At 34.9% G+C, this 18,817-nt stretch overlaps 1 protein-coding gene and 1 long non-coding RNA gene across 5 annotated transcripts in view; one reads left to right on the top strand and one right to left on the bottom strand.

Moving 5' to 3' along the window:
• LOC147842882 (uncharacterized) overlaps window positions 1–18,817 on the top strand; it is a 797,275-nt gene that overhangs the window by 23,840 nt on the left and 754,618 nt on the right. The window lies entirely within an intron of this gene.
• rhobtb2a (Rho related BTB domain containing 2a) overlaps window positions 1–18,817 on the bottom strand; it is a 294,371-nt gene that overhangs the window by 156,013 nt on the left and 119,541 nt on the right. For all 4 annotated transcript variants that reach the window (XR_015498434.1, XM_087265430.1, XM_087265431.1 and 1 more), the window contains exon 6: window positions 4,003–4,056. The gene's annotated coding sequence lies outside the window, so the exon portion shown is untranslated. The remainder of the gene's footprint in view (window positions 1–4,002; window positions 4,057–18,817) is intronic.

The raw sequence follows: 18,817 nt of genomic DNA, 5'->3' as shown, positions 1-18,817 counted from the left end.
GAAACAGAGAGAGGATTTGACTGCGACGATGGGGTTTGAATCTGGCGAAGAACAGTTGCAGAAAGCAGGTAAAATAAAAACAGAAGCCAAAAAATAAAATAAACAAGTAAATAACAGGGTGAGCATGTGGTAAAATCTGAAAACGTGGTAAAATCAGCAGAGGGCTTTTCTTTTTCTGGATTGCTTTAGAAAACACTGTCTGTTGGATTTAGGGAAGTGGGTGTTTGGGGTTATCAGTCAGTCAGTCAGTCAGTCAGTCAATCAACAGCGGCCTCTAGTGGATTTACGCAAGAACAGCAGGTGCGAATGGCACTCGAAAGATAAATTTGACATCCCAAAAAGCATACACAGTGGCCTCTAGTGGATTCAGGAAAATAAAAACCGCAAAAAAAAAAAAAATTTGTAGCTCCTGGGACGTATTTTGTGATCTCCAGACATGTATATAGGGGTACATATCTATATTGAGCCTGGTTGCTTTCCCCACTATCAGGTTTACAATGGTAGTTTTCAGCTACTAATTTGTACATTTAAATCCAAATGTAGACCTCATATGTTCAAAAGTGTAAAGACACTTCCCTGGTGACCAGGCTTAGTGGTAAGCACTGTTGCCTTACAGCAAGAAGGTTCGAGTCCCAGATGGCATTTCTGTGTGGAGTTTGCATGTTCTCCCTGTGTTGGCATGGGTTTCCTTTGGGTGCTACGGTTTTCCACACAGTCCACAGGTACAAGTGAATTGAATAAACTAGTTTGGCTGTAGTGTATTAGTGTGTGGGTGTTTCCCAGTACTGGGTTGTGGCTGGAAGGGCATTCGCTACGTAAAACATATGCTCGGAATAGTTGGCGGTTCATTCCGCTGTGGCAAACTCTATAATAAGAGACTAAGCTGAAGGAAAATGAATGGAATTGATGTATGGATGTATGGATAGATGGATGGATGGATGGATGGATGGATTCTTAAAATATCACTTTTGGTAAATTTAATGCATCCTTACTCAAACACATAATAATTATGTATCATATACATATTTTAAAATCCTACCTAAATGTGTCTAGGGTTTAAAAGATATTAAAAGATATCCATAAGTCCTCTAAGAGCACTGATATCTGGAAAATGCACACTGTGTCCTGTAATGCAGTTTTCTATAACTGGGAAGAACACTTGTTATGAGGTACAGAGTGTGCAAAGCAGACTCAAGGACCAATCACAATGAAGATTGATTTGTGAAATATGGCCTGTACTGGCATTGCAACTCCAGGATGTACTTTTGCTATACTAAAAGGAGAAATAATAATGACCCCTCGTGAAATGCTTAAGAGACTATGAAAGGCCAAAAATGATTAAACAGAACATTGCTCTGCTCTTTGCTGAAGTGAATGTTTTGAATGTGCAGTTAAAAAAGTTTCTCAAATAACAGCTTGCTGAATCGAAGGTATTTCCAAATGCTGACAAAATGTGCTTTCAGTTGCCTCTGCATCTATAGACAACTTTTTCCCCTTCTTTTTTATTTATTTATTTACTACACTACCTGACAAAAGTCTTGACACCTATCCAAGGTTTAGGAACAACTCATAATAACTTGACTTCTAGTTGATCATTTGGTAAAAGAAGTGGCTTATATGAAAAGCCTCTAGATGGCGCTTATTTGAGCACAATAAAATATGATCAAGGCTTGATTTTTAATTATTTATTTAAGACAGTAAGGTCTGACTTTGCTTAGACAAAAGTCTTGTCACTTAACAGAAATAATGTCCAGTATAGAATATAAAGTCCTGCTGCAGTAGAAACAGAATGAATATTGTGTCTGACTCCATCATGAGCTTGGAGGACTGCATCCATACATCTCTGCAATGACTCAAATCACTGATTAATAAAGTCATCTGAAATGACAAAGCAAGCGTTCCTGCAGGACTCCCAGAGTTCATCAAAATTCTTTGGATTCATCTTCAATGCCTCCTCCATCTTACCCCAGACATGCTTAATAATGTTCATGTCTGGTGACTGGGCTGGCCAATCCTCCAGCACCTTGAGCTTCTTTGCTTTCAGGAACTTTGATGTGGAGGCTGAAGTATGAGAAGGAGCGCTATCCTGCTGGAGAATTTGCCCTCTCCTGTGGTTTGTAATGTAATGGGCAGCACAAATGTCTTGTTACCTCAGGCTGTTGATGTTGCCATCCACTCTGCAGATCTCTCGCACGTCCCCATACTGATTGTAACCCCAAACCCTGATTTTTCCTTCACCAAACCTTTCCACTTTTCAAAAAGATCAACTAGAAGTCAAGTTATTAATTGTTGCTCTTACAACTGATCAACAACAAGACTTTTGTCAGGTAGTGTATATACAGTTGAAGTCAGAATTATTAGTCCCCTGTATAAACAACTTCTGTTTAACTGAGAGCAGATTATTTCAACACATTTCTAAACATAATAGTTTTAATAACTCATCTCTTTTAACTGATTTCTTTTATCTCTGCCATGATGACAGTAAATAATATTTGACTAGTGATTTTTCAAGATACTAGTATTCAGCTTAAAGTGCAATTTAAAATCTCAAGCTGACAGCCTGTCAGACTCCATGTTGTACGCCGAACAGCTTTTCTCTCAGTGACGAATTTCTGCGTCACGTCTGTGCGTCAAACTCACATCCCACCGTGCAAAACACAGGGCTCAGAAATCAGAAAAGGTCATGTCAGTTCACACACACTTCATCTCTCTTAGTCAATTAGGAAGGCAAATCTCTTATACAGTGCTCAGCATAAACGAGCACGCCCCATTTTGAAAATGAATATTTTTATCCATTTCTCAGTGAATAAATGTCATTTTTTGGTGCATTTAAACAAAACAGATTTATTAAACAGATATAATTATTAAAATGATATTTTAGTCACAGAACATCTTTAACAACAGAAAGAAATTTATGTGAAATATTAGATTAAAAAAAATACAAACATTGGCCACTTTATTAGGTACACCTGTCAACCTGCTCATTAATGGAAATTTTTGATCAGCCAATCGCATGGCATCAACTCAATGCATTTAGGCATGTAGAAATGGTCAATATGATCTGCTGGACTCTTGACTAATAGAGGACTAATAATATTGACCTTTTAATGTTATTTTAAATTTTTTTTTTTTAAAGTTTTCATTCTAGCCGAAATAAAACAAAGAGGACTTTCTTCAGAAGAAAAAATATTATAGGAAATACTGTAAAAAATTCCTTTCTCTTTTAAGCATCAATTAAAAAAAATAAATAAATATATATATATATATATATATATATATATATATATATATATATATATATATATATATATATATATATATATATATATATATATATATATATACTGTATGAACACACAGGAGGGCTAATAATTTTGTAGAATCAAACAACATTATAAATGTGTTCACTAGAAGTTGTCCAACAGTCTATTAAGCATGATGCACAAACTTGAACCTTTTCAGAACGTATACACTTTAAGGTTTGAACATGGACACTTTAAGTTCAATGTACCGCCACAGTAAAAATCCTCCATATATCTGACAGCTGAATAATTTCATGAATCAATTAAACCTGAAACATGGAGGAATAAGCAGCTATTATAAAGCAGTGTGTGTAGAATTGAATATATCTCCGATATAAATGAGCCAACCTAACTGCCAGGCCAAGAATACAAAGGCATGCCTCAACACACTGTAATATACTTAGACTAAATGATTCATGCAGAGCTTGCTTTATGGAAATATATAGTCTATTAAAGCTCCATTCGCACATTCCCGACCTGCTTCTATACTTTTATTGACCTAAAAGTCAGCGCTGAAGATTTAATGCACTTGGCAGCGACTGGTTTGTGAATTCTTTGGGCCAAAGCTTCTATATAGACGTCTGCTAGAAAAACCCAAAGGCCTGGATTTTGCTAATAAACTGTTGGGATAAATTAACTACTACTGCTCATCTAGTTTAATCAATGCAGATTCTAACGCAGGATAACTGAGCATCTTTACCTGTTGGTGATCGATGCACATTCTTCAAAGACCCTCTAGTGGACACTACAGGAGCTGCAGGAGGAAAACACATATGAAGATTCGACACACAGCCCTTAATCAACATTAGTGAAGGATGACGCAGCTTGTCTGAGCAATGTCTGAAAAGATTCTTTAAATCAGATATTGAAATAATAATCATAATAATTTACACACTGACTGACATACACATGGCAACACAGGGAATTCTCATAGACGTAATGAGTTTTGTACTGTGTGTTTTACCTGTGTGTTTCATCCCCCCACTCCAGTCCTACCCATAAATCTAACACTCACTGGAAAGATTCTGCATTTTTACATTTTACATACTTCATTCTGTGTGGTTTATCTCATGAGGATCTTAAAGATTACCCTACTGGTGTTGTTAATGGCAATTCTTCCTGGGGAAGAAACTTATGAAATGGCAGTTACATTGAAATAAAACAATAGGAACAATGTCAAAATCAAATAAAAAGACCAGTATATTGTTATACTGGTAAGGATTCCATATGTACACTCACCGGCCACTATATTAGGTACACCTGTCCAACTGCTGGTTAATGCAAATTTCTAATCAGCCAATCACATGGCAGCAACTCAATGCATTTAGGCATGTAGAAATGGTCAAGGCGATCTGCTGTAGTTCAAACTGAGCATCAGAATGGAGAAGAAAAGTGATTTAAGTGACTTTGGACATGGCATGGTTGTTGGTGCCAAATGAGCTGCTCTAAGTATTTCAGAAACTGCTGATTTTCATGCACCATCTTTAGGGTTTACAGAGAATGGTCAGAAAAAGAGAAATTTATCCAGTGAGCGGCAGTTCTGTGGGCGCAAATGCCTTGTTGATGCATGAGGTCAGAGGAGAATGGCCAGACTGGTTCCAGCTGATAGAAAGGCAACAGTAACTCAAATAACAACTCGTTACAACTGAGGTCTGCAGAAGAGCATCTTTGAATGCACAACACAGCCAACCTTGAGGCGGATGGGCTACAGCAGCAGAAGACTACACAGAAGGCCACTCCTGTCAGCTAAAAACTCATTTCTAATAACTGACTTATCTTTGCCAAGATGACAGTAGATAATATTTTACAAGATATTTTTCTAGATAATCAGCTTAAAGTGCAATGTAAATGGTTAACTAGGTAAATTAGGCAGGTAAGGGTAATTAGGCAAGTCATTGTATAACAGTGGTTTGTTCTGTAGACAATCAAAAAATATATATTGCTTAAAGGGGCTAATGATATAGTGTTTTTGAAAATTTTTTATCTCAAGTCTTTTATTCAAGCTGAAATAAAACGAATAAGACTTTCACCAGAAAAGAAATATTATCGGAAATACTGGGAAAGATTCCTTGCTCTGTTAAACACCGATTGGGAAAAAAAAAATATTTGACAAAAAAAAAAAAAATTAATTAGAAACTGCTAATCAGTTTCACAAAAATGTCAAAGAAAAGGCAACGTCGAATTACACATGAAAATTATAATGTAGAAAAATTAAGAACTCAAAAATGATCTTACAGTTAATGATTTAAACTAAAATGTATTTTATATAATTAACTATTTATTTAGTTTACTGTCTATTGGCTCAATAATACCTGCTTATTAATACTTAGTAAGGTAGTGGTTAGGTTTAGGTAATGGGTAGAATTAGTGATATACACTCTCAGAAAAAAATGGTACAATGTTGTAGCAAAGAAGGTACAAACCCTTGTCACTGGGGCAGTACCTTTTCATGGGACAGAATTGCACCTTAAGACAAAGAAACAATGTTGTACCATTGCAGTTTGTACCTTTAAGGACATGATTTGTACCATGGGAAACCAAAATGTACCTTTGGTTTTTGAAATATGCAGATACAATTTTGTACCTTCATCAAAGGAACAAATCTGATCCATAAAGGTATTAATACAGCGACAAGACACTTTTACTAAGCATTTATTTAAAACGCCTTAAATGTTTAGTTTACAATACCTAAAGTTTTATGTTTTACTAGTTATTTTACTGTATTATTGAACTTAACAATGAATGTTTATGAGTCTCTTTATTTACTTTTAAATGATTATTCATGTTATAATGTGAAAATTATTCATAAATCACTTTGCCTTTCCAGTCATATTTATTTTCATAGGTATTTTTATAAAAGAGTTCAACACGTTTGTACCTTTTATATGTGAACAATTGTGTACCTTCACCTATATATATATATATATATATATATATATATATATATATATATATATATATTTTTTTTTTTTTTTAATGCATAAAGCGTATAGCCATTGACTTCCATGGTATTTGTTTTTCCTATGATGGAAGTCAATGGTTACAGGTTTCTAACATCCTTTTTTTTCAAAGCAACACATTTTGTGTTCAACAAAAAAAAGAAACTTAAAGGTGTGATAGTGCCAACGTAGGCTCAAAACGTAGCCCTATATACATTCTTAGAGATTGCAAATTATGTAGCCATATGTAGTCTTTAAAACGAGCACTACAAGGCGGTGCGATTCAGTTCCTTTTTGCGCTTACCAGCTGACCAATTGCCTCTGTATAAATGGCTTTTTCCGCTATTAGCAGTTTTTCCAGTAGCTCGCCATGTAGTTTGGTGGACTTGAGACGCAGAGAGGAGATAACGAGGTTCAAGTCCAGCAAAGAATGGTTTCAGAAAGCAGGAAAGACAAAAACAGAAGGCAAAAAATAAAATAAATAACAGGGTGAGAATGTGATAAAAACAACCCAAGCTTATTCTGAAAACGTAGTCCCGCGGATGTTTCTGGAGACAGCGGAATACGTCCCGGGGGGTACATACGGCCGCGTTTATTTTTTTTAAGCGAACGCTGCGGGGCGGTGTGACGCTGTTCCCTTTCGTGCTTGCCTTCCCCGCTGCAACCCGTTTGTCCACTCAGCTCAGCGTGTACGTCGGCAGGCTCGAGATGCGGAGAGGGGTCGACCACGGCGATCGGTTTCGAGTCCGGGGAAGGGCAGCTCCAGCAATCAGGTAAGACAAAAACAGAATCCTAAAAATTAAGTGAACAAGTTTCGTGACAGGGTGAGAACGCGGCGAAATCCGAAAACGCCATGGAATAAAAAAAATCAGGGCTTTTATTTTTTTGGACGGGTTTAGGGAAGCGAGCCGGTGGGCGGGTCGATCGGTAAAATTGGTTGAGTTCAGGGAAGGAGGAGGGTGAGTCGGCCGATTGGCCGGTCGCGCAGTCAATCATCCGGTCAGTCGGACAGCGGCCTCCGGTGGGTTCACGCGAGAACAGCGCGGGCGCGAACTGCGCTCGCGAGAGGCGTCTGAGGTGCGATAAAGCGCACAACAGCGTCCTCTCGCGGATTCGCGAAAACAAAAACTGCAGCCGTACGTACCCGCCAGGACGTATTCCGCGGCCTCCAGAAACGTCCGCGGGACTAAGTTGCCACAATGAGCCTGGGTTGGATAAAAATCTGAAAACATGATAAAATCAGGGGGCTTTTCTTTTTGTGCATTGGTTTTGAAAATCATGTTGGATGGGTTTAGGAAAGTGGGTGGGCGGGTCAATCGGTGATTTTGAAAACCCTATTGGTTGGATTTAGGGAAGGTTCGGTTGATTAGTCAGTCAACAGCGGCCTCTTGTGGATTTACACAAGAGAGCAGGTGCGAATGGCACTCGCGATAGAAATTTGAGATCTCAAAAAGCGCACACAGCGGCCTCTGGTGGATTTGCAAAAACAAAAACTGCCAATAAAGTAGCTCCTGGGACGTATTTGGCGCTCTCCAGAAATGTATATGGAGGTATGTTTTCAGAATGAGAATGGGTTGTCATTTTTGCGTGAACTATCCCTTTAACTCATTCTCAAAGAGCATATCTGCTGTTCACCGATTATACTGATGTGTCTCTTTAAATCCGAGTATGTATTAAGCAAAAACCAGGCCTTGTAATTGGCTGACATGATGATAGTGCACGGCTGCAGCTTGACCTCCTGGCAGAAAAAGGACAGGATGCAAATGGAGAGTAATCTTAGAATCAGTTAAACTGCTTTCATGCAAACCAATGCAAATACGCCACGTGTGGTATCATGCCAAAGCAGAATGCTCACTTTTGCTTGCCATCATGCCCTGTCTTTGAACCCTTGCCCAGCAAACACACACACACACACACACACAAACTTCCCCCCTCTCCTCATTTTCCTTCCCACATACACACTCGGCTAGATTAGTGACTTCGCAATGACGAAAGGTTTACAATTCCTCACGTCCAGATGTTTCTATTTCTGCTAGTAACACGTCGCTGATTAACCACTCATAGGAGGAGACTTCATTTGCCTGATATATCACTATTCCCCAGGGTTAAATTCATCTGGGCTGCGAGACCACCTGAATTTGACTTTACCTCCATAACTCGCCAAGGACCAATTCGGTCCATATGTGAGCGCAGCTGTTGAATCTGTAGGCCTTTCTCCTTCAAATGAAGCAAAAGGTACAGTCTGGATTAGATGCCCTACTTTTTTTGTGGGTACAATATAAATGACATGGTCGTAATGCATTAAAAATCAATGTACTGATTTATTGCTACATTAATGAATTATTGTGAGAAGTACACACACATAAAATTAAACTGTAAAGCCAGGTACACTTCTGTAAAGTTGGTTATAAGAAAAAAGATGAATTATAAATTGATAATCAATTTCTCATGGGAGTCAGACACAATATTCATTCTTTCTCCACTGCAGCATGACTTTATATTCTATACTGGACATTATTTCTGTTAAGTGACAAGACTTTTGTCTAAGCAATATTTTGCCTAATTACTCTAACCTGCCTAGTTAACCTAATTAACCTAGTTAAGCCTTGAAATGTCACTTTAAGCTGTATAGAAGGGTCTTGAAAAATATACAGTCAAATATTATTTACTGTCATCATGGCAAAGATAAAATAAATCAGTTATTAGAGATGAGTTGTTAAAATTATTGTGTTTAGATATGTGTTAAAAAAATCTGCTCTCCGTTAAACAGAAATTGGGGAAAAAAATAAACAAACGGTCTAATAATTCAGGGGGGTAATAATTCTGACTTTAACTATATATATATATATATATATATATATATATATATATATATATATATATATATATATATATATATATATATATATATATATGCCCCCTAAATTATTAGGCCCCCTATTTATTTTTCTCCCTAATTTCTGTTTAACGGAGAGCAGATTTTTCTCAACACATTTATAAACATAATAGTTTTAATAACTCATTTCTAATAACTGATTTATTTTATCTTTGCCATGATGACAGTAATAATATTTGACTGTATATTTTTCAAGACACTTCTAACAGCTTAAAGTTACATTTAAAGGCTTAACTAGGTTAATTAGGTTAACTAGGCAGGTTAGGGTAATTATGGAGGTTAGTGTATAACGATGGCCAGTCGGAATAAAAATAGCTTAAACAGGGGTTAATAATTTGGTCCCACTTTATATTAAGTGGCCTTAACTAATATGTAATTACATAGCAATTAATAGTTTGTTACAATGTACTTATTGTGTAAATACATGTATTTACTGTGTACTTAAGCTTGATTAAATACATGTATGTAATTACATTTGTAATAAACTTTTGTAATTACATTTGTAAATACATCCCTTACACCTTAACCCACCCTTAAACCTACCTATGCCACCAAACCTGTCCATAACCCAACCTCTATCCCAACTCAAAAGCACCACGTCTTCTCAAATACATTATAAACACAGTAAGTACATTGTATTTATTTTTTTGATGTAAGTACATAGTAGTTAAGGACACTTAATATAAAGTGGGACCAATAATTTTGTCCTTAAAATGGTGTTAAAAAAAATTAATAACTGCTTTTATTCTAGCCGAAATATAACAAATAAGACTTTCTCCAGAATAAAAAATATTATCAGACATACTGTGAAAATTTCCTTGCTCTGTTAAACATCATTTGGGAAATATTTAAAAAAGAAAAATAAATTCAAAGGGGGGATAATAATTCTGACATATGCAATGCTTGCTCTAAAAACATCTAAGGAGTGATCTTAAAAGTAAAAAAATAATAATAATAATAAAAATATATAATAGTTTTTTATCATTGAGCCCTCAAGGAGCCATTTTAATGATAACTATAATTCTGATAAGTTTTCCAGAACAGCTGGATTGAAATCATTGACACAATCTAAACACTGCATGAGTCACTCTTGCAGAAAATTGGATTTTATAATATCATTTTCATCTTTTTTTTTTTTTTTTTTTTTTGCTGGGGTGAATTTGTCTTCCTGCAGTACATTTCTCACATAATGAATACCTCAGTAACAGTCAAGAAGCACTCAAAAGTAGTCGTGAGTCACCTGTTTTATTAAACATTTCCCTGGTGACTACTGAAATGGTTGCAAATGGTTCCACTCACTTTCTGTTCTAAAAAGTTTGCAACTGCTCAAAGAAAGTTTGACATCACACCGGCAAGCTCTGGATAAAAATATAGTCAGTGTTGTGTTAAATGTGGTGTTTCAGAACTCTGTGTCCCCTCTGTGTATGTATAAGCAGTGGTGGACAGTGACTAAGCATTTTTATTTCCCTACTGTAGATGAGATGCTTCATTTTCGAGCTGGCTCAATTTTAACAGTTCACTTGTTTAATGAGTTCACAAATTGCACTCAACAGATTAATAGTTCACAAGTCAACAACTCACTGATTCAAATGATCCGCTCAGAGTGAGTCTCCAGTAAATAATTCACTGATTCAAATGATGTTCAGAGTATCAAGTAAAGATACATCGATTCAAATGATGATCCAGTAAATTATAGACTGATTAAAATGATTCAAACAGATTTTACAGTGATGACTCGCTGAATTGAATAATTTGTATAGTGTGAGTCTACAGTAAATGATTCACTGTTTCAATTGATCTGTTCAGAGTTAGACTCCAGTAAATGATTCACTGATTAAAATGATTAGTTCAGAGTGAGCCTCCAGTAAATGATACATTGATTCAAATGTGAGTCTCCAGTAAACGATTCATTGATTCAAATGATGATCAGAGTGAGTATCCAGTAAATGATAGACTGATTTAAATGATACACTCAGTGAGATTCCAGTAAATGACTCAATGGATCAAATTTTTATAAATTATTTATATATTAATATATATTTGTTTAGTATGCGTCTACAGTAAATGATTCACTGATTCAAATTATCTATTCAGTGTGAGTCTCCGATAAATGAATTGCCGATTCAAGTGATATGTTCAGAGTAAGTCTCCAGTAAACGATTCCTTGATGCAAATGATGATCAGAGTGAATGACTCACTGAATCAAATGATTTGTTTAGTGTAAGCTCACACTAAATGATTTCACTGATTCAAATGATCTGTTCAGAGTAAGTCTCTGTTAAATGATTCCCTGATTCAAACAATCTGTTCAGAGTGAATCTCCACTAAAGGATTCACTGATTTTACAAACTGATTTGAATGGGGTTCAGTGTGTGAATGTGGTTTCACATGTTTTCTGTCAACCTTTACTCACCCATTACCTATTTCAAACATTCATTCATTCATTTTCTTTTCGGCTTAGTCCCTTTATTAATCTGGGGTTGCAACAGCGGAATGAACCGCTACTTATCCAGCACGTTTTTACGCAGCGGATGCCCTTCTAGTCACAACCCATCACTGGGAAACATGTATTCACACTCATTCGCAGGCATACACTACAGACAATTTTAGCTTAACCAATTCACCTGTACCGCATGTCTTTGGACTGTGGGGGAAACCGGAGCACCCGGAGGAATCCCAAGTGAACGCGTAGAGAACATGCAAACTCCACAAAGAAATGCCAACTGACCCATCCGAGGCTCGAACCAGCAACCTTCTTGCTGTGAGGCAACAGCACTACCTACTGGGCTACCGCATCGCCTTATTTCAAACACAAAATAAGATAGAAAAATGTTGGAAACCTGTAACCATTTACTTCCATTTGGTTTTCTTACTATGGAGTTTTTCCAACTTCTAAATATTGTTATTTTTTTATTTTCAACTGAAGAAAGAATAAAAGGTTCCTAAATATTTTGACCACTATAGAGGGTGCGTAAATAGTGAGTAATTTGTCATTTTTGGGTGAACTACTGTGGTATTTGGGGTGAACTAGGGCAAATTTGGGGTGAATAGTAAATTAAAAATCAAGTACTTTTGTAATTTTTCTTAATATATTAGTTAGTAATATTTAAAAAGTAGTAGTAGTAGTTAGCAGTATTTAAAAAGGGGGTCTTTATACTTCCACTTGAATAATATACACTCACTGGTCACTTTATTAGGTACACCTGTCCAGCTGTTCGTCATTGTAAATGTCTAACATGGCAGCAACTCAATGCATTTAGGCATGTTGACATGGTCAAGACAATAAGATAAGCATCAGAATGAGGAAGAATGGTGATTTAAGTGACTTTGAATGTCTGAGTATTTCAGAAATTTCTGATTTACTGGGATTTCCATGCACAGCCATCTCTAGGGTTTACAGAGAGTGGTCTGAAATAGAGAAAATATCAGCTCTGTGGGCGCAAATGCCTTGTTGATGTCAGAGGTCAGAGGAGAATGGCCACACTGGTCCAGCTGATAGAAAGACAACAGTAACTCAAATAAGCACTCAATACAACCGATGTCTGCAGAAGAGCATCTCTGAACGCACAACACAGTCACTGTACTCAAATGGCCTCCACATTCACCAGATCTCAATCCAATAGAGCACCTTTGGTATGTTGGAAACGGGAGATTGGCATCATGGATGTGCAGCCGACAAATCTGCAGCAACTGCGTGACTCTATCATGTCAATATGGAGCAAAATCTCTGAGGAATTTGTCCAATATTCTGCTGAATCTATGCCACGAAAGATTAAGGCAGGTCTGAAGACAAAATGGGGTCCAACCTGGTACTAGTAAGGTGTACCTAATAAAGTGTTATCAAACTCCATCCTGCTGATGGAATGATTTGTTTACCTAAACAACTGAGTCCTGAATTAGTTACACATTAGACTGGCATCATACTGGATTTCATTGGCCAGAGTGTCTATAGACCTGTTTACTATACTGTGGGCCCATAAAAATTATCCTTAATAGGACCCTTATCAAAGGGCTGACCCTCTCATACATCGTATTTTGATGTCCTTCAGGAGAAATTGTGAGTTTATCAGGGGATCCAACCCCTTCTTAAACCCCCCTGTAATTCACAACCTGCATGCCTTCAAGCCAGATATGCTTACAATACCATTAGAATACCAATACATTTCTGCCAATGAACATGAATAGGCTAAATGTACAGTACTAAGATGTTTCTGTCAGTTTAAGTTAAGTATATTTAAGTGCACCTAAGTATATTTCAGAGAAGTACATAAAAGTTTCTTATTTTTTTCAGTTTAAAAGAAGTATAATAATAAACAAACTTCATAAGTGGAAGTAGTAGACAAATAAATCTGCTTGATTTTGAGTGCTCTGCCTGATTTTTATTTTACTTTTGTCATATAATTGACTAATGAAGCAGGTCACTGGAAGTCGAGAAGGCCGATGTATTCATTTTCAAAGTTACTGCAATAAATTTAAGTACAGATCTACTATAAACTGCATCTACAAATCAAAGGCCTGAACGGTAAAGGCTTTAAAGCGTCATTTAAAAGCTTGTTCCAGAAATCAAAGTGAAAAGAGGCTTGGGAGGAATCCAGCTCTGTTATTTAATAGAGTCTGTTGACTTACTATTTCTTATAGTGTGAGTTACTGGGCCTCAAAACTCAAGGGTACATTTACAGGGCAAACGTGTACTAAAAATGGAAATGTTGCACAGTAGACATGAAATGGTATCAAAGCAATTCATAGTCACACAAATCCACAAAGAATGGACTAAGTTGCTGTATTATTCGTGCCTATAGGCAATTTCACTATTAGTATTATGGCTGTTAAGTACTCACTCGTGTTTATACTGTATATGAAATGTATTGTTTATTTTTATTCTATTTTTACTTGAGATATTTTTATTACATCATCATCACCATCATCATTATTATTATCATTATTATATTTTTAACTCTTTTAAACTCTTATTGATGTTTTTCCTATTGACTGATTTCTCTATTTTATTGCTTTGTTTTTTGTTTTTATTTTTTAGTTTATTTCTATTTTATTGCATAATTTATTTTTATAATGATTGTGATGATGATGATGATGATGATTATTATTACTAATATTATTTGTATTATTATTGTTGTTTTTATTATTTTAATATTTTGTTTGATTGTTATTATTAGTAATAGTTTTTCATTCATTCATTCATTTTCTTGTCGGCTTAGTCCCTTCATTAATCCGGGGTCGCCACAGCGGAACGAACCGAAAAACCCATCCAGCATATTTCTATGCAGCGGATGCCCTTCCAGCCGCAACCCATCTCCGGGAAAGTAATAGTATTTTATTTTTATTATTATTTTTTTATTTTTTTATTTTTTAATATTATCTCTTAATTGATTCATTTATTTTTCTTTTTTTTTTACTATTTTTTTATTAAATTTAATTTTTTTGTTTATTTTATTGCTCAGTTTATTATTGTTATTAGTAGTATTATAATGGTTATTATTATTATTATTATTATTATTATTATTATTATTATTATTATTATTATTATTTTGGTTATTATTATTATTATACATTTTGTCCTTTTTGTTTTTATTTATTTTTCAATGTTTTTAAATATCTCCATTTACAGTATTTTTATATTTTTCCTATCAATTAATTTTGTTTATTTTAATCAATTTTTTTATAAATTTTTTCCAATTCATTTTTTGCATATTTCATCACATTATTATTATTATTAATATTATTATTCTATTTTTTATATTTTTGCATTATATATATATATATATATATATATATATATATATATATACATGCTGATGGACTTTGAATGTTGAGCAGAGTGGATCACGATGACGGGGTTTGAGTCTGGTAAAGAACGGCTCCAGAATACAGGTAAAACAAAGCCAAAAATATATATATATAAATAAACAGCAGGTTAAAAGCATTGTGAAATCACGCTACGACTTTTCTTTTTCTAGACTGCTTTTGAAAACACTTTTTTGTTGTTGGGTTTAGGGAATGGGTGGGTCAGTCAGTCAGTCGATAGTAAGCTGGCCTGGTCGGCTGAAGTAGATATTGCACCCTCTGGTGTATTTATGCGAGAAGTGGATGCGCAAGAGAAATTTGAAATCATCAAAAAGTGTAAACAGCAGCCTCTTGCCGTGTTCTCAGACACGCCTCCAGTTAGGTTTTTCGATGTCTCCAGAAAAGTAGACCTGGGTACATATCTGCAATGAGCCTGGGTTGACAAATTCAAGTGTATAGAAAATAAAAATAATAAAACAATTCTCCAGAATTGTGTTGTTTCAGCTCATTTTAAATAAGTAGTTTGAACAAGCAGCAAAATATTTATTTTTTTAGTGCATACTGTACTGTTTCTTCACAAAGTGACTGGCCCAGAATGAAAAACACAGCATTTTAGTCTTTTTTTATACAACATTTTTCATTGTTGTCTGCATGTGAAACATTTCCTTATTCACTGTGAAAAAAAAATGTTAGTCAACTTTACTTAAAATAAGTTAGTAAACCTGCTGCTTTTAAAATTATTAGTTGACTTAGTTGAGTAAACCCATTGCCTTAATATGTTTAAGTAAATTGACTGTGCTATACTATAATGCTATAATATAATAGAAAAATAAGTTAAATAATAAGTTAAATAGGCACGCAGTGGGTAGCACTTTTGCCTCACAGCAAGAAGGTCGCTGGTTCGAGTTGGCATTTCTGTGTGGAGTTTGCATGTTCTCCCCGTGTTGACGTTGGATTCCTCCGGGTGTTTCCCCCACAAATCCAAAGACATGAATTGGGTAAGCTAAATTGTCTGTATATGTGTGTGAATGAGTGTGTATGGGTGTTTCCCAGTGATGGGTTGCAGCTGGAATGCTATCCGCCTGGTAAAAAAATATGCTGGATAAGTTGGCGGAACATTCCACTGTGGCGACCTAAGATTAATAAAGGGACTAAGCTGAAAATAAAATCAATCAAATAAGTTAAATAAGTTTTAATAAATAAATGACTTGTTTAGTCAACTTGTCGTTTATAAGGCAACAGGTTTACTCACTTTTTTTTTATTGAGTAAAATAATAACTTTTAACAGCGTACGTCATGTGATCATACCTTAAACATTTTTATTTACCTTAATTTTATTTTATGGTAGATCTTTTTTTCTTTTTTTTGCATTTCGAATTACAGGTTAAACTGTGTTTTACGATACAATGGGTTAAAGGAAATATCATCCCAAATGTAAATGAAATGTCATCCCATAAAATAACCAGCACCTGTTTCTGCTTTTCTACAGATTCTGTTGGCCTTCTAAAGTCCTGGTCATTTATTCCAAGTTATTACATTTTTTATATCACGCAGCTTCATTATATTTTAATTATGTGACATTAAATTTCCCCAATATGAGTCACAACATGCTGACCTTTTGTGTCCTGGGACATGAAGTATCTTGGTATGGGGTAAGCTGCCCTTTAATAGCTATATTATTGAAGCTATTTTATATTTAGTTTCTTTTTCTTATTATTATCATGACTAAATTTGAATAATTATGGTCTGTGCATGTGACTTTAAAGGGACAGTTCACTCAATAATGAATATTCTGTCATAATTTACTCACCCTACTTGTTGCAAACCTGTTTGGCTTTCTTTTGTTTAGTTGAACACAAAAGAAGATATTTTGAAGAATGCTGGAAACCGGTAACCATTGACTTCAACAGTATTTGTCTTTCCTACTACTGAAGTCAATGGTTACTGCTTATCATCTTCTTTCAAATGATCTTCTTTAGTGTTCAACAGAAGAAAGAAACTCATAACCACTTGAGGGTGAACATTTTCTTTTTTGGGGTGAACTGTCTCTTTAAGATGCCTCGTGAATGACATAGGTTAAAAGTACATTCAAGATATAAGGGCTCCCTGAGATGGTCTTTCCTTTCTTCGGGGCTAAACCTAAGTAGATTTCTCACTTAACCATGACTGCTGATTTGGCGATTGTTCACGCACTGACTTGAGTGTCAGATCGGGCGTGCGCTTCTGCACGTGCGCCGTGCGCGAGCTCGTGAGCGCGCGTTGCAAGACGCGCAAAGTCAACAGTGATGCTCTACTACACGATTTGTGTCAATACCTGCGTCGTTTATCTCTCAGCCAGAGACAATTCCGCATTTGCTTCTCCAACAATAGCGCCATTATTGCAGATGGTCCGTCAAAATGCCAAAGCGATAAAAATGCGAGTGATTTGAATAACTTCAAATGTTATTTCTCAAAGACGGTTAAGGAAAAACAAAGAGCGTAATGCATTTGACTAAAACGCAGTCCTGGTGATCAGACGGGGGACGCTTTTGCAGACAGCTGAAATAGGATTACTGGATGAAACATAAAGATAAAGAAAAACGAGATCTCATTGTTCAGGAGATTTGGACTTGCGTGATCAGACTTATTAAATATGGACCAGTTTACACATTTAAAGTGTCATGCATGCGTAGTAGTGTTTTTAAATGATATTTGGCCACTTTTTTGTATTTTACAACAATTTTGTAAAGGTTGTGAGTTGCATTAATAGACTTTATGTTATAAAGTTGCAATATTTACTCTTAAAAAAATCTTAAGAGTAAAAAAAAAAAAAAAAAAAAAAAATATATATATATATATATATATATATATATATATATATATATATATATATATATATATATATATATATATGATCAATTAGTCATTTTATTTTAAAATTTTTTATAAAAAATTTTCATAAAAAAAAAAATATATATATATATATATATATATATATATATATATATATATATATATATATATATATATATTAGAAATAAGTTAAAACAATTGAAACAATGTAAATCTGCCAGTGGGCTAAGCAAAATAAACTCTACTCAAATGCAAATCTTGGCAGATTATAGCTTGCTTTAAAGCAAAAACTTACTATAATTTGAGTCGTTAATTCTGTAATTATAACAAGATGTTTACTAGTCTATAAATGCTTCTTGATTAAAGAATTTGTAGTTATTTTCAATAGAAACAAGAGTAAAACTCTAAATAATACACCTTTTTGGCAGTGTATACACTGAAAACCCTAATAAGTTGACTGAACTAAATTAATTGAGTAAACTCATTGCCTCAATTTAATTGGATAATGAAATCCCCCAACACTTGCATATTTAAGTTTATTTATCTTGCAGGATTTGTAGACTATACTTAAATTGTTCGGTTCGCCAAATTTAGTACTAAGTTAAACAAACTTAAATATGCAAGTTTTGGGAGACTCCATTACTTAATTAAATTAAGGCAATGAGCTTGCTCAATTAATTTAGTTCAGTCAACTTATTAGGGTTTTCAGTGTACATACACAGTCTACATTTTTGTTCGAACTACCTATTTAAAATGAGCTGAAATAACAATATCCCTAATGCTTTTATTGGGACAACTTAATTGTTTTATGTTTAATCCACTTAAATGCGTAAAAAAAAATCTAATGCGTGAACTTATTTCCTTCATGTTGTTCCAACTCAAATTAATTATGTGGAACCCATTGTGTTTTTTTTTTTTTTTTCCGTTCCTTTCAAGCAACTCCTCGTTATTTTCACTAGTGTAAAGTTAAGGAAAAGCACATATATCATCGTGACGTCCCTACAGAGCAAATATGCGACAATCTCTTTGAAGCGTATTTGTATATA

Source organism: Danio rerio, chromosome 8 (assembly GCF_052040795.2).
Source record: "Danio rerio strain M-AB ecotype USA chromosome 8, GRCz13ab, whole genome shotgun sequence".
Taxonomy (NCBI): Eukaryota; Metazoa; Chordata; class Actinopteri; order Cypriniformes; family Danionidae; genus Danio; species Danio rerio.
Note: the sequence above shows the minus strand (reverse complement) of the source record. Positions and strands in the feature narration are given on the sequence as shown.